Genomic DNA, 16,811 nt, shown 5'->3' with positions numbered 1-16,811 from the left:
TCATCTCCATCTTGTTAATAAGAAAACTGAGACCTAGAAAAGTTGAAAAACTTGCCCAAGACCACACAATGAGTACAGCTGGAATTTGAACCCAGATCCGTCTCATGCCAAAGTCTATAGGTTTTACCACTATGTTAATATATGTGTGTATATGGCCTCCCAAGATAAGTAAGTTTAGGCTGATAAATAGTGAAGAAATAAATTGGTAACATTTATGTTTGCCTGTAACTTACCCTTAAAGGAGCCTTTTTGGTTTAATCACATTTACTCTCAGATCAGAAGGTAAGTGGTACACCACCGCCTCCCCCTAATTTCTCACATCCCAGGAATATAGTTCTCCAATTGCCCCAAACAAACACCCTCAATTAGATCAACAGACCCATTTCTGTCAGTAGACTTCAGTGAGCTAAGAATGAGTCATGTCTGGGTGACTGTTGGCTCTGGGGATTTCCTGGAAAATTCTAGGGGGTTGGGTGGCCTACCATATCTCAATTCCTAATCAGGCTTCCAACCTATATTGTGAACTGGGGGTCTTGCTGTTCCAACCCAGATACCTCCGCAGTCTGGCATAACAAAGATGGAAGAATTCTCCCCTGCTTACAGAGAGTTCCCGTCTCAAGTCTGCATTCACTCTCCCTGGGTCTGAGAACTCCAGCTCATGCTCCCTCCAATAGCAAGTGCGTGAAGCACTGTGTTCCTTAGCTGCTGATGCTAGCACAACCCAGAAGTCGGGATGCCAGGAAGTCTTCCCAGCTGCTTTTCTCTAAGATCAATTATGGAGCTTGGTGTAGGAAGGTGGTAAGATACAGCAAGCTTGTGGGACCTCAGGGCTGGTTCTTGCTGAGGGAAAGCAGTGCTGAACCCCACATCTGGTCTTCTGGTTCTCCTAATATGGTATGTATGCTGAGAGCCCACTTGCCGTTAACAGGGAGGTCAGAATGTGTACTTCATTACCACAGAGGCTTTGGGCATTTGCTGAATCCACTGTTGGAGAAATTTAACTGGTCATGTTTCCATTTGCTCAGCCACGACCTTGAACCGAGAGTAGATAATGCAAACATGCTGAAAGAACAGTGATCCACCCCAGCAAATTCCACCTGTGTTTCCATCTTACCTGCTTTACTTAGGGAGCAATGTGGTCCTCCATTATTGCTGATGAGTCACTGATGATGTCCATAGGGCTTTAAGCAGGTGCTCTGGAATTGAGGGAAGACCGCCTAGGCCACAGCTGAACTCATTTGTCATCATCCTTTATTGGGCCCCTGGACTAGAGGGCAGGGTTGCTTTCACTGGGTGATTTGAAGTTCTATCATCTCAAAAGTGCATTTGCCCCTAGTCTCACTATTAAGTGGACCTATTGGTATAGGTGGTCAATTTAGATTAGAATACTGAGAACTGGCATGAGGTTGGGTAAGTTTTGATGGCATGGTGAGGGAGGAGAGGTAAGGGAGTTAGGGCAAGGTTATAGTTAGGGAGCCTTCCCTAAGCTAATAGAGCATCAGAGAAGACCTTTTTGTGGGGGCATCTTGGTACTGAAAACAGCATCAAAAATAGTCAAGCGGATCCTTAGAAGACAGATTTTGTCTGCTCACTGTTGGGCCTGGAATAGAACCTATCTGTGCTACTCCAAACTGTTATTAGTTGTTTGTACCTCTATATAAAAAAGTTTTTTCTTTTTAATAAAGAAAGCCATGAAAATACTGGACACCTGATGGGAAGGGTCACAGTCAAGTGAATAAAGGACATAAAGGAATTAAGAGACAAAAAGTGCAAATGTTGTTTATATTTACCTTTGCAGCCCAGAGCAGGAAGATAAAGATCACTCAAACTGAGTGGGACAGGCCAAAAAGCAGCAGAGAGATCAGCCAAGATAGTAAGAGAAGGCAGAATTAATTCCGTAAGAAGGAGGCCTTTCTGTAATTTTATTTCCTCAAACTTTAGAAATCACACGATTGAAACCTGTAAAGCCATCTTACATCTTTACATAGAAAAAAATTGCTACCTTTAGAGTTGTCCCTTGTCCTTGTTTCTTAGTCATCTCTTTTGTTGTTTTAATCCTCCTAAATGTTTTTGCTTCAATATTCTTTTATTCTAGTTAATAATTAGTTACTGGGTGACTGCATATGCAATACTTACTGCTACCAGTGGGAAAGATGGCAATTTCCTAAAATTTCTCTGTGCTCTATGCTCAAATCATTATGAAAGAAACATTAGTGTACAGGGTGGGACAAAATAGGGTTACAGTCGCTTGTATAGAATATAATACAATAATTAATAAATAACAATACAAGAATAAACTCTGTGTTTCGAGTACTCACAACTCTAAACCTATTCTTGCCTTACCCTATACTGTATTGAAAAAGCTAAGTACCTACTGTATACAAGCACTGTGCTTATGTCATGAGTGTCTGTGCATGATGTAGTCCTTCCTATAAGTCAGCTGGGCAGCAGGCAGGCACTGAAGAATAGACAAGAGTCACACACGGTGACTATGCTATTTACTCAGTTTTTATTGAATGTAGGTTCACTCAACATAGAACATCAACATACATTAGTATCCTACTCACATTTTAATAACCTAAGAGAATTATCACACACACACACACAGCAATCAATGGGGGGTAACAAACCAGAGTCCCGATCTCAATCTGCAAGTCTGGGAGACACATGGTGGGCAAGGGAGTTGTCAGCATCTTGCCAGGAAGGATCACCAGAGCCAGGTGGGCAGCAGGGCAGGTGAGGTCCTCAGTCCAGCAGGACAGAGCCTCCGGCAGCCAATGCCAATGGAGATCAGTGTGGCATGGAGCAGCGCTCTGGTGTGTGGATCTCGGCTGTATCAGCAATGGTCTGGAACCTGCCTCAGTTATATCTGGAAAGTAGTATACTCCACCCTTCTGGGTCCTTTTGATAAATGTCTTGGCATCCCTGATGCCGAGTTTGGGATTTGTCCAAGCGCTTATGGGAGGTACATGACTGTGTTGCTTGGCACCCCTGTTAGCAAGAGTGGAAATTCCCTAGGAACCTTTCTGTGGGTGGTCCCACTCTGCAGATGTGGCCATTCTGATCACATGGGCAGGTATCTTAGCTGTGTCTCCTTTCCAGACATGTCTATTCTGACCACATGAGTAGATATCTTAAGTGTGTCCCCTTGCCAGGTGTGTCTTTAATTACTTTTTTTCTTAAACCAAAGTGTCACAGCTTACTGAAAGCAATTTCAGTTGACATGAGCGACTCCACTTTGTTTTATATACTTTATGCTATCTTGATCGGACCAATGCCATTTTACTGGTCCTGCTCCCTACAGTTGAGAAGAGAGGACTGTGTTTATACAAAGTTGTGCTGCACTAGCAGTTCTGAAGGTGGGGAATCCCTGATTTAAAGGAAATGCTATGGGACGGAAAATGGAATTATCAAAATTTCATTTCCACGATTCCTTCACCCTCTCCAACGTCCCTCTCCAACTTGCCTTTTCTCATATATAAAATACACAAGATCACAGTTCATTGATTCAGGTCATCTGCTCAATGATTTGTAAACATAGATCAAGATGTCAGAACATCATCAATGCAAAGTGGCCTTGCTTGCAGGCACAGAAACAAAAATAAATCAGACTGTGTTTGGACCAGCAAGTGGTCAGCATGACCTCAAGAGGCAGAGACTGTGAGCTCCTCACTGGCTTGCTCTGTCCTTCCTTCAAAGTCCAACAGTAATTCAACCTGAACCTGCCCTGAAGGCATGGTCTCATTCATCCCTAAAGATTGTCCTCCCCCATCCTCAAGGGTTCCGTTGTCTACAGAGTTCAACTGCATATATAATAGTATCATCCCTCAGATGGGAAAGATTCCATTCTGGTTCCTAGCACAAGGGAAAGGACCTGTAAACATTGACAGTACAGCATGTTTCAAATTTAACCTTTAAAAAATAAAAGCAGCCCTGGCTGGTGTGGCTCAGTAGATTAAGTGCCAGCCTAACCAATAGGTCGCCGATTTGATTCCCAGCCAGGGCACATGCCTGGGTTGTGGGCCAGGTCCCCAGCTGGGGTCCTGGGAGTGGCAACCTATAGATGTATCTATTGCACATCGATATTTCTCTCCTTCTATTTCTTCCTCCCTTCTCTAAAAATATATTTAAAAAAATAAATAAAATCAGTCTAGGTTTGTTTGTAGAAAATTTGGGAAATACAGAAAAGCACAAAAAACAAATAAAAATTGGCTTTCACAATCTAGTAATTTTTATGTATATATAGCAGTTAAAGCTACCTTTAAGAGTGTATTTTAGAGCAAAAGAAAAAAAGTGGTTTTGACACTATTGTTCTGTAAGATTGTCCAAGACTCTCCATGGAACCTTCTTTATTCTTTGCCCTACACTGACCCAGTCAGATATGAGACCATTCTTGGTTGGGGAGGAGGGCAGATTCTAAATACAGTATCACAGTCCCTTCCCAATTATTTGGGATTATGTAGGCCACTTCCAGGAAATGTAATTTCCCTGTTTTGTTTTATTTTATGTTTTTGGTGTGGGGAGGTATGTGTGGAGGAGGATGTCAAGAAAGGTACAGGAATATTTCTTAGTCCAGAGTGGTCCAAGAAAGGCAGCGGGGCAGGTCGGAAACAGGGTCTGTGGCCCCCAACCCAGACCTGCTGATTGAGAATCTGCATTTTCACGAGACCCGGGTGCTTCCCGACTGTGCACCGTAAGTGTGAGAAGCACTGGCCTGTGGGGCCCCTTTGTGGCCTTCCTCAGGTGGTATTGATTGTCAGGATTTGTACATAATGTTCACACCTCCTTGATGTTGAAACTAGCAATAAAAATCCCACCTCCATGGGAGTAAACACCTTTTGCTCAAACAACGGCCCTGATTCTTTTGGGAAAACTCTTAATGTGTTACTTTCTAAATGCCTTGAGAGTTGCAGGGCACTCCACATGGAAGTCAAGGGAGGAGGTCAACTTAATATTGCCTCCACCTCAAAGTCCATTCCAGGGTCAGAGCTGTTGTGTTTGCAGCCCCTTAAGTCATAGTAAATCATTCACCTAGTGGGGGACAAGAGAGAGAATCACAACAGAACTCTTTCAATTCTGTTGGGAAAAAAATCAATGATCATCTTACCCCCCTTCTTCACCACATAACCTGCTTTTATTTGCGGCCTCAAATGATTCATTTAACCTTTGCTTGTCCACCAGGGGGCCCCCGGAGGCACAGGCAAGGCATGCGGGATGGTAGCGACCCTGATCAGCAGAGATGGGATCAAAGACTTTGGGTGCACTGCTGCCCGTAGAGGAAGAGAAAGAAATGACAGAAGCCAAAACAGCCCCATCTAGCCCTGCAGCCAGCCACAGTGATGTGTATGCATCAGGACATATGTCACTACAGTCTGGGCAAAGCCCCCCAGAGGCTGTTAACATCAGGCCTTCTCTTGAAATCTCAAACCAGGAAGGTGTTCCCAGGCAGACATCCGAAGCCACCTGCCAAAAGCAGCATTCCCCTTTCTAGGACTGGTGGCACCGTGTGAAGTATCATTCTTTTCTTTCTTCTTTTCACGAACTCGATAGGTATCACAAAGCCTTTGTGCCTGGGGCACTGTGGCTCCCTCTGGGTTCTGGCATTGGGTCCTCCGCTCTCTTGATAGCATCAGACAATCCCCCTGGCGCCCAGCCTTGGCCTTGGCTATCAAGCATTCATCTGGCACCTCTCGCCTCTCCACCTGGGTCTGGCTTCTTAAGATCTGCAAATCCTTCCATGGGAGCATACGGGACACCTTTGGGGCTCCAGTGCCTGATGCGACAGGGTAAAAGATGAAGGAGAGGTTAAGAATGGCTCCTTCGGAACTTATAAATATCACTTGATTCATCCTGGCAACCCCTAGTTGTTTACGAAGCAAGCAATTACAGCGGGCTTTTTCTTTCCAGAGCTTATGGAGCGTAAGTGGTTAAAAACTCAGACCCTGGGGTTAGAGAGACCTGCATTCAAATCCTGGCTCCGTGTCACTAGCCGGGTGACTCAGCTTTGCCTACTGAATTGTTAGGCCTCAACTGAACTTTGCTAAAATGGAGATAACTATACCTGCTGCATAGGTAGATGAGATGCTGTTTGTAAAGCACTTAGCACAGTGCCTGGCATTTGGTGAGTGCTTAGTGAAAGGTAGCTGTCATCGTTATTATCATTACCTAGAAGTGGACAGCAGGCCATACCAGATAACCTGACAACTCAGTGTTGTATCCTGGAAGGGCTGGGTTCAGCTCTGGCTCTGCCTTGAATTAGCCTTGTGCTAGTCTGTGTGCCTCATTTGCTTCATCTGTAAAATGCAGGTGACACTACCTGGTGTTTTGTCCTTATAGCTAATGTTTATCAAATGCTAACTGTGTGCTGGGCCCTGTTGCAAGGACTTCTGGTGTCAATTCACTTGCTTCTCACCATGTACCTGCTTGAGGCACCAAGTTAATACGCTCAGGGTCACACAGCCAAGAACAGATGAAGGTAAGATTCCAGCCCAGGCCATCTGGCCCCAGAGCCTGCATGACTATCTTTGTTACTGTGAAGAATCAAACGGTATAATGATTATGAAAATGCTTTGGGAGTGGGAAACACTCTACAAACTTAAGAGATTATTGCTATTTATCCAAGTCTCTTGGTGTCTGGTCTTCAACTGGGATCCTTAACCTGACCTGGCAGGGCATAGATTTGGGAGACTGCTTTAGGGTTTCTTGAAACCTTTTAATCACTGGCTGTTATGAGTTGAATTGTGTCTCCCCCAAAATATATATTGAAGTCTAACCACTAGTACCTTAGAATGTGACCTTATTTGGAAATAGACCATCAAGTTAAAATGAGGTCATTGAGCCCTGGCTGGTGTGGCTCAGTTGGTTGGGCATTGCCCCGCAGAGTGAGGGGTCACTGGTTCGATTCCCGGTCAGGGCACATGCCTAGGTTGCAGGTTTGGTCCCCAATCAAGGCACATATGAGAGGCAACCAATTGATGTTTCTCTCCCTTTCTCCCTCCCTTCCCTTCTCTTTAAAATGATTACATAAATGTTTCCTTTTTTAAATGAGGTAACTGGGATGGACCCTAATCCAATGACTGGCATTTTTATAAAAAGGGAGAATTTGGACACGGATACACACAGAAGGAGGACCATGTGAAATCACAGGAGAACACCACGAAAAGATGGAAGATTGAAGTGATCCTCTCCAAGCCAAGGAATACCTGAGGCCACCAGAAGCTAGGAGAGACCTGGAACAGACCCTCAGTACCGTTAGAGGGAGCAGGGACCTGCCAACACCTTGATCTTGGACTCCTAGCCTCCAGAATTGTGAGACAAAAATAATTTCATTGTTCTAAGCCATCCAGTTTGTGGCACTTTGTATGGCAGCCCTATGGAAGGTGTACACTCAGATCAAGAGAGGTGGAGATGAAGGTGAAGAAGGAGATGAGCGGGAACGTCAAGGCCGATGCTGGGTCATGAGAGGATGCTCAGAAGTCCAAATGCTCCAAGATACGCATATGTGTGTGTGTGCATTTTGTCAGCGTGAAAACAGATCGGTAAGGTTGCCAAGTTTGGAGATTTTTTCCTCTCTAAGAAGATCACATGAGTGGCAAAATGAACATTAAATCATCTTCCATCTCCCCTGAAACAGGTGGGAAAAGGAAGTGAGAACAGGGGAGCTAATCTAAGCCCCTTGCACCAGAGAAAGCGAGAAGTGGGATTGGAAATTGGGTTTTCTGACTCCTAGCCCTGACTCCTGCCAGAGGATCAATACTCAGAGTGTTATTTTTGGTAGGCACACAGGAATTCACTCTTCTTGTTACAGCTTATTTCACAAGATTATATTCTGTGGGTTTTTTTTTTAAGAAAACTGATTGAAATATAATATACAGAAATGTGCACAGATCATAAGTGGACCACTCAATGTGTCTACATCTGTGTAAGCAGCACCCAGACAAAGAATTAGCACATCACTCGCACCCCCAAAGCCCTCCTGCCCCTCCCAGTCACCAAGGCTAACAAAGGAACCACTATCCTGACTTCTAACATCACAGACTGATTTTGCCTGTTTCTGAGCTTGATATAAATGGGATTTCACAGTACTCTTTTGTGTCTGCCGTCTTTCACTCCACATTATGTCTGTGAGATTTGTGTGTGTTTCGCATATGGAGTAGTACATTCTCACTGTGGTAGAGTATTCCGTGCTTCTGGTCTTTTGAATCAAATCAAGACGTCCACAGAGAGAGAAGTGTCCTGAAATCATTCAAACTAGTCTTAAAAAAAAAAAAAAAAAAAAAAAAAGCTTAAAGCAATCAAATTGCTCAGACAACAACAAAAAAGTTGGTTAATCTTTACAAATTGGATTCAATTTATTAGCCATCTATTAAAAGCCACTTTCCCAGATCACTCCCCAACCCCCATTCCTTCTCTTGTTGCCTGGATTCCCACAGCCCCAGCTGTATTACACTTGGGGTGACTCAGTCTGGACTGGTGGGTCGGGGTTGGAGGTTAACTAGCTGTGTTCTACCTGGGTGAACCCATCCTGACCTCAGAGTCACTCAGAGCCTGGACTGTTTCTCACTTTGCCATAGGGTTTCTGTACCTTCACACAGGTGGCATCGGAGTCACCCCCATGCAGAGTCAGGGAAGCTGCCTGTCCTCTCTGACATTTTGGAGTTATTCCCCTTTTCTGAGTTGCCCTCAGGATAAAACTCCTGAAGCCCCAGGCCAGCCAGAGGCAGAATGGCCTCTGCAGGAGGAGGCTGGTCCTCCGGCTGAGCCCCTCCCTTTGCAACCGCTGCTAACAGTCACTCCCACAGCTTTCTCAGGCTCTGGCCTTCATTCCCAAGAGCAGCCTGGCTGGAAAGGGGCTGCACCCTCGTCTCTCGTCTCTTCCTTGCCAGACCACAATTTTCCCTGTGATTTCTTCTTGCTGACCAACCTATCTGGGGTCTCCCATGTGCTGGTAACAATGACCTAATCTCAAAGTGCAATTTTAAGGGAGCCCCAATGCAAATCAGCCGGACCACTGCTCTGAGCCTGAGACCATATATGGTGCAGTCCCTGAACCAGGGCAGGGACGGTGCTGAGTGCAGCACAGCTGATTCACCAGCTGTCCCTCTCCCTCCCTGAGCTCTGCCTGCCCACTCAGTTGCCAGTGACATCAGCACTGTGCACCCATAAGAAAAGGTTAAGGACTCCTTTGAGCCTTTGGGAGGTGGCAATTTACTGCAATTTTTACTCATTTCTCGGCTCCCCAATTCCTGGGAAACTGTCCTTTCTGGAATGTAATAGAATAATAATATGACTGGTGCTTTTTCTTCAGTACTTCTCTTGTGGGGGCTTAGCTCAGGGAGGCAAGGAGAGAAGACAGTTAAAGCTCAAAGGCTTGCTCAAGCCCGACTGCAGAGGACCGTTTTGAACAGGAAGCAGTCATAGGCCCCACCCCGGCACAAGCTCTTAGTTGGAGACTTGGCTATTTTTTGGTCTCCACCCTTAAAGAGTTTTTATTTTTTGGCCTTCTTTTAAGTATGAGTGATGGAACTAAGAAATTCTCAGACACAGGAAAGAATGTTGAAATCTGGATTACCAGCTCTTTCAAAGCTCATTAGTGAATAATCGTATTCTTTTTATTAGCATCCTCAACACTGTTCCAGTGCCTGTTGAAAGCAAAGCATTGGATCGGGTTCTAGAAGTGGTGTGCTCAAGCCAGCTCAAACCAGTCATGAACTTAATTGTTAAATTTTCAGGAAATTTGCAAGCCAATTGTTAAATACACTAATTATTAAAGATTAAGTTATATAAAATTAAAATAGAACAAATTTGACTTAAACAAAAGCAATAATCAAAACTCATTCACTTCCTAGTTAGTTCGCTGTATTTTACTATTATCTGTGTTCTTGAGGTTATCACATCTATTGTATCTGTATGGTGGAAATGTCATATACCAGTGTGGTTCTGCACATCTCTTCCCAGCTCCTTGTTCAGTAATGTAACACTGGAAGCTCAATGGCAGTATTTAAGTGGAAGACATTACAAATCAAGTCTTTGCCCCTCCATGCTCCCAGACCAGCTGTTAACCTTGACTAGCACATATAGACTTGGGGGTGAGGAGGTCAATAAAGAGTAACTCACGCACTCCCTGCCCTCAAGGTGCATACAATGCAGTGAGGGAGACAAGTCCTTCCATATTTGAGTTGGGCAGTGTCTCCTCTAAAATGTCAAATGGGGAAGTTAAAGGGCATGAACTTTGATGTCAGAGACCTACATTAGCTTCCCAGTATTGCCACTTACTGATCATGTCACTGCAGCCAGGGTGGGGATCAGGTAACCTCCAGGACAGATGAATCAGTTGTTCTCAGCGGTCTTCTGTTCTGATTGGTCTGGTCATTAAACATTTTAAATATCAATACTTACCAGGCAGGGGAGGTACCATGATCATGAAGGTGGCTTTCCCAGGGTGAGACTCACCCATTCCACTACAGGGGTGTGCTGACCCCTGCGATTTCCCTAAATGTGGGAAACTTGACTGCATAATTGTGGTAGTGGGGAACTGAACTGTGTTTGTGCTTTCCCCGGGGGGGGGGGGGGCATTTTAAATATCAGCCATGGTTACAACTAGGGAGCCTTACAGACCCCTAGAAATCACTGCTATTACACCAGGACCCAGGCCTGATTGGGAGGAAAAGACTCAGAGAATGGCACACAGGTTCTTAGCCTCTGACTGAGCATCTAGAGCTCCAATCTGATGCTACTTACCATACTTTATCAAGCCTGAGGTGCCTTTGCTTGTAAGATACAGCATTATTTCACAAACTGCTATTAAAGAAAAAGTGCTGCCAAATAAACAATGACATGCCGTCGATTGTGAGGTCAGTGTTAAACTAATAAAATGTTAAAATGAGAAAAAGAGTGCATCTTAGAATCAACCAAATATGGCACTGCAAATCTCCCATCAAAGGTAAATGTTAACTCTTAAGATGTTGCCAGATCAGTCAAAATTGGCAGCGGAGGTACTTGTGAGTTTCTAAGAAGACAGAGCCAAGGTGGGAAGGTGAGAATGGGCTTGTGGAGCTCCTTGAAGCCAGGCTAAAAGATGTGGACTTCTTCCTATAGGCAATGGTCAGTCACTAGGGGTTCCTGGCAGAGGAGTATGACATCTCTGACCATACAGGCCCTGGTGTCTGAAATTGTATTTATGAATCCATTTGTTGATATAAGAATGTCCAAACTGTAGAGAATTTTTGTAAAAGTTTATTTGAGCCAAACTGATGACACATTGGGAAGCAAGATCTCAAATGCTCTGGAGAAAGATAGTTTTGCAGTTTCTTCTACATAAACAGAATTAAGGAGAGTAGTAAGGAAGATTATCTGAAGGTGGGAGAAAGCAAAGTACAAAATAATTAACAAGTGTTAGTGCTCCCTTGAAGGTGATTATACCTTGAAGGGATCTGAAAAAGATTACTCTGACATTTCAAAGGTGTGTTAACCTAGCTGTACAAGAACAATGGACAGTGCTTGCTTAAGATAAAGATAAACCCTTTACTGAAGAAGTTGTATGCCTGGGCCTTGACTACCTATCATGACCTGTCCAGTTAGGAATTTACTATCAGATCTCAGTGAAGTGACTCTCTGCCACTGAACTTGTCAGATTTATTACAGAGCCCCTTTTTCATTCACACATTTCATATCAAAGCATGGACTTCCCTCTTACTCAAGAGAGTTGGACTGGAGCAATTGATGAGCTCAACTTTGACTACCATTGTTCACTCCTGTTACAAATGAGGATGCACTCAAATGAAAGCTCTCTTTTAATAAGGAGCTCAGATATAACCCAGAATTCCTGGGTATTCACCTGAAGAAAAGCAAAAAATAACTCAAAGAGATATTTGCACCACCATGTTCATTGCAACATTATTTACAATAGCCAAGACATGGAAACAATCCAAGTGTACATCAGTGGGTGAATGGGTAAAGAAAATGTGATGTTATCCAGTCATGTAATGTGAAGACTAGAGACATTTATTGAAGAGGATACAAGATACAAGAAACATTGTACATAGGACAGTGATGCCTCAGTCCCCTTCAGAGTAGGCACCTTGGGACCTCACATAGTCTCCCAATTGCCATCAGCTACCCCACTGTATTTTCCTGAATCTCACTGATGGTCTGAAATCTCTTTCCTTTCAAGGGTAATTTTAGTTTTGGGAAAAGCCAGAAGTTACAGGGCACCAAATCTGGGCTGTAGAGGGACTGAGTTACCTGAGTGATTTAATGTTTCGCTAAAAAACTCTGCATGAGACGTGATGCATGAGCAGGCCTATGGTCATGATGACCAGTTGCCCATAGCCGTGGCCTTCTGAATTATCAGGATAGTTTCCACAGAGGCATGTTCAAGCTTAATGTAAAATTTGATGCAGACTTTTTGCTCTACATGCTCAGTCATTTTGAATGTGATGACCACACAGCACACATGCTTATTCAGCAGTGTCTACCACTTCCACTGACTAGTACAGTGAAGTAATCATTGTTCATGCATGTGCATTCCAGTCCACTCTCTTTGGCTACCAGGTTACATTGATGTCTGTCATGCAAACCATTCTTGTTATATTAACAATGGCTAGACTTCTTCTGGACAGACCTTCATATATCACACACACACACACATATATATATATATATGAATATTATTCAGTCATAAAAAGAATAAAATTTTTCTATTTGCAACAGCATGGATGGACCTTGAAGGCATTATGCTAAGTAAAATAAGTCAGACAGAAAAAGATAAATACAATAAGATCTAATTTATATGTGGAATCTTAAAAAAAAAAAACCCTCAAGCTCATGGATATAAAGAACAGATTGGTGGTTGCCTGAGGCAAGGGGTGGGGGTGAGGTTAATGAGTGAAAGGCGTCAAAAACTACAAATTTTCAGTTATAACATGAATAAGTTATGACAATGTAATTACAGCATGGTGACTGTAGTTAATAACACTGTTTTGTATATTTGAAAGTAGCTAGGAGAGTAGATCATGAAAGTTCTCATTATGAGAAAAAAAGTTTTGTAACTATGTATAGTAATGGTTGTTCACTGGGCATTATGGTGGTCATTTTGCAATAAATACAAATATCATTACATTGTAAATCTGAAGCTAATATAATGTTATGTCAATTATACCCCAATTAAAAAAAAAAAGACCTATTGACATTTTTTAAAAGTGAGGGGCTCAGATTTACCATCCTGATGTACAGGGTCTGTGTGTTCTCTAAGTCACTGAGTGATGGACAAACCCTCTTGATAGGGGAACTCAAGAATTAAAGATTTTAGCTTCATTTTAGCTTTAGTCATAGTTGATAGGCTTATGTGATTAATGCATGTGGAAAGCTGTTATTCCAGGAACTGGAATGCATGACGTACATGACTCCATGAGGTCCACAAGCAATTCAACCTTTGTGCCCCAGGGGTCTGCAAGTGACGTGAACCGCTGTGTTCCTGGGGGGGAAGTCATGACTCAGTTAAAGAACTGCTGATCTGCGGATAAAGCAATACTAGGAAAATTGCCACTGAATGCTACTCTTATCTGATTAACCCTTTTTTCCAATCCCCTTACCTACCCTTTCCTTCTCTCTACAAAAAAGGTTGTCTTGAGATGTTCAGACAGTTTTTTGAGGGTACATAACCACCCTCTCCTCAGATCACTGGCATCTGAATAAAGTGCCTGTAAAGATTCTATTTTTCTTTCTGCTTATTGGTTGTGGTAGTGACGGACAGCACAAGCACTGACTTTTCTGGTTTCATTTTCTGGTGACTCCATAGGGGCATCTTTAGTATGCTCTAGTAAGGCCGAGTATTTGGTGGGGAGTCCTGATGGCTGTTTGTGATAGAGATCTGATTAGATTACTGGGGAGGAGTAGAAAGGGGCAGTAGGAGGAGGTTGCCCAAGGCAATGGTGAACAGTCTAAGATGGGATTGGATGAGAAGCTGAAGGCCTCCAGAGTGCATAGAATTATGGGCTAGAAGATTTGAAATAAAAGAAGGGCTCTCAGGCTTGCTGGCTTTCTGGTTCTCTTCCTCCTTGAGAATGCCTGGATGATCATGTTGTGTTTCCCAAACATGGTGCCTTGGTGTAAAACCCAACAACTAGTGTTGAGGAAAACAGGTCTTTATTTACAATGTTCCAACCTGGGGTTGGGAGCTGGGAGCACTTCAGCTCAGAGCCCTGTTCTCCCACAGGACCCAGCACTTCCCTTGCTCCCCAAAAGGCTAGAAGCCAAAAACATCCCCAGAAGTTCCCCATCCCTTATCTGTCAGCTGCCTCCTTCAGGATCTGGGGTATGATGTCATCAGCCTCTGTATAATAGTCCAGGAAAATATATGCCATTTCGCACTGAATCATGCATGGCTACATCACATTCTCCTCTGCCCTCCTTGTAAACCGCATGGATCTCCTCTCTTCCTCTCAGAGCCGCATGAAGATCTCTTCACTAAAATGTCTGCTGCCTATTTTTAAATCCCTGACTGCGTCCTGTGATGCAGTGGGTGTGGTAACCAGTTCTGACCATTCACAGAACCTTGCGCAGGGCAGGCTCTGTATTCTCTTTCTGCACCATTCCATGGTCATGCCCCCCCTCCCATCTTCTTGGGGCCTTGGAAGAACCAAACTATTTGCATAACAAAGATACTAGCTACTAGCCATAGTCATGCATAGGCATCTTAAAAGCTGTTCCCTTTTCCCCATCCCCCAGCCTGCAGGTTCTGAGGATTTTTGGAGACCCCCACTCTGTAACAAAAGGACTGAATGGGAAGGAACTCTGGGCAAGCCTAGGAACAGGCTTGTCTGGCAGAGGGTGGCAGGGTTATTCTTCTTTGGATATTCTAGAGGGCACAGGCTCTGAGGCAGAAGCCTGCCATTCTTGCAAAACTGGATAGCTTTTGTACCTTATGTTGTTTTAGTTTGTAAACTAATCCTATAGAAACAAGATAACGGAAAACTGACAGGAGGAATGGTAGGAAAACTCAGGTGTTAAGGAGTTTGGCCTTAATTGATAGGTTAAGTGGCTAATGCATGTTATTCCAAAATTGTGTAATTTTTTAAAAAAGACCCCTTTCCTTCATCACCAAACCCTTGCCTCCAGAATTTGCCTAGAGGGTGGCAGCAGCAGCAGGACCCCACTTGCTATTCAGTAGCACTTGGACTGGAGACACCTTAGGAGCTACGAAGTGATTTCACTCTGGGACTCTCCTCTGATTCTCGGCACTCCCCATCGCCTTCACTTTCAATTGAATTGTTGTGCTTTCTGGTTCAGAATTGCAGCCCTGGGTTACAACTTAGAACGATTGTCAGGAATTAAGGTGTCTTCTGGTTTGTGTGATATTATAGGGCTCTGTTTGGTAGAATGGGGAGGAAGAGCCTCCATTCCAGTAAATAGCCCTTTGCGGCAAATTCTGGCTGGCTGGTCAACCTATGCTTACGAACCTAAGATTTTTTTTTTTGGGGGGGGGGTGTTATACTACTTGGCTTATGTATAATCTGGACTTGGGAGAATGTTGGCTGCTGACTGGGTCTTTAAACTGTTGTAATATACTGCAATTAGAATTGTTTTGTGAAATATCAGAGATGTGGGAAAATGGTCCAGAGAAAAGGGAATTTACCTGTGGCAGACAGCAGAAGCTCAGAAGAGAGGGACCAAGAAGATCAGGGTGGCTGCTGCGAGCATGATCAGGGTTCCCACGGCCCCTCCAGCCCTGAGGGATCTTACTCCTTACTCAGCTGAGGGAGCTGAAGGAGGTGAGCCTGATGGGTCTCTCTATCCAAAACCCATCAGGGAACCAAATTCAGTGGAGGAGAAGCCTCTACTGGGGCAGGGCAATCATATTGCAAGGGAAAGGGGCACTGGAAAAATGAGTACCTGAAGCGAGGGAAAAAGGAGGTGAGAGTCTGAGAATGAAGATAAAACTAACAGTGGACAAATTGTAGTCCTCTTTGAGTGATATCAGATTGACATATTCCATGGGCAATAGACTTCTAACTGAACTGTAACTAGAATTTCTGGAAGCCCTGAAAACCAGTTTTTCCTTGAAACATTCTGAATGTGCTGTTAATGGTTTTCCTTTTCCAGGAAGGGATTTATTGTCAAAATTCCATGCTCAAATAATTTTCTCTCCAGAAGAGCATCAACTCCATCTACAGGTTCCTCCAGAGCATGCCCAGCAGTTCCTTATGAAACTGGGAAGAAGGAGAAAATCAACCCCATTGTGTGGCCTGTTAGAAGGCCAGAGAGGGCTAAGAGAGCCTCCCTTGTTCAAGTTGACCTCAAACCAGGCAGGGGAAGGAATTCCCCAAAAGAGGCAGTATGCCTTGCAAAAGGAGACCACAGAAGGAATATGCCCAATCATTCAGAAGATTCAGGAATATGGACTCATTTGGCCCTGCTGCTCCCCATACAATACAAGATTTAAGGGCCATAAATGACATTGTACAGAATAGTATACCTGGGGAATGCCTCTGGTATCTGGTATTGGAATTAAAGATGTTTTCTTTTGCATTCTGGTTGACCAAGACTCTCAACTATTGTTTGCTTTTGAATGGCAGGACCTAGAATATCAGGTTAAGACTCAGCACTACTTTTTGGGGAACCTATGTCAAACAAACTTTTATTTCATGTCTTGTAGGCATTTGTACTTCCCTGGAAAGATAATTGGGGACCTATGGTAACAATAGAGGACAAAGAAATGTTTTCTTTAAAAAATGCTGATGTAGCCCCAGCTGGGAAATGTGCAACCACAGTTTTTGGGGACACCCTGAGCCAGGACTTGAAAGATCTAAAAG

General features: G+C 43.7%; 1 non-coding gene across 1 annotated transcript; it reads left to right on the top strand.

Annotated features, from left to right (window-relative positions):
• Window positions 1–10,390: 10,390 nt before the first annotated feature.
• On the top strand, window positions 10,391–10,560 carry LOC150007166 (U1 spliceosomal RNA). Its single transcript, XR_016512183.1, has one exon. It is a non-coding gene; the product is annotated as a U1 spliceosomal RNA (small nuclear RNA).
• The last annotated feature ends 6,251 nt before the right edge of the window (window positions 10,561–16,811 follow it).

The sequence above is a fragment of the Furipterus horrens genome, unplaced genomic scaffold (assembly GCF_987537825.1).
Source record: "Furipterus horrens unplaced genomic scaffold, mFurHor1.1.pri manual_scaffold_6, whole genome shotgun sequence".
NCBI lineage: Eukaryota > Metazoa > Chordata > Mammalia > Chiroptera > Furipteridae > Furipterus > Furipterus horrens.
This window is presented reverse-complemented; position numbering and strand designations above follow the sequence as displayed.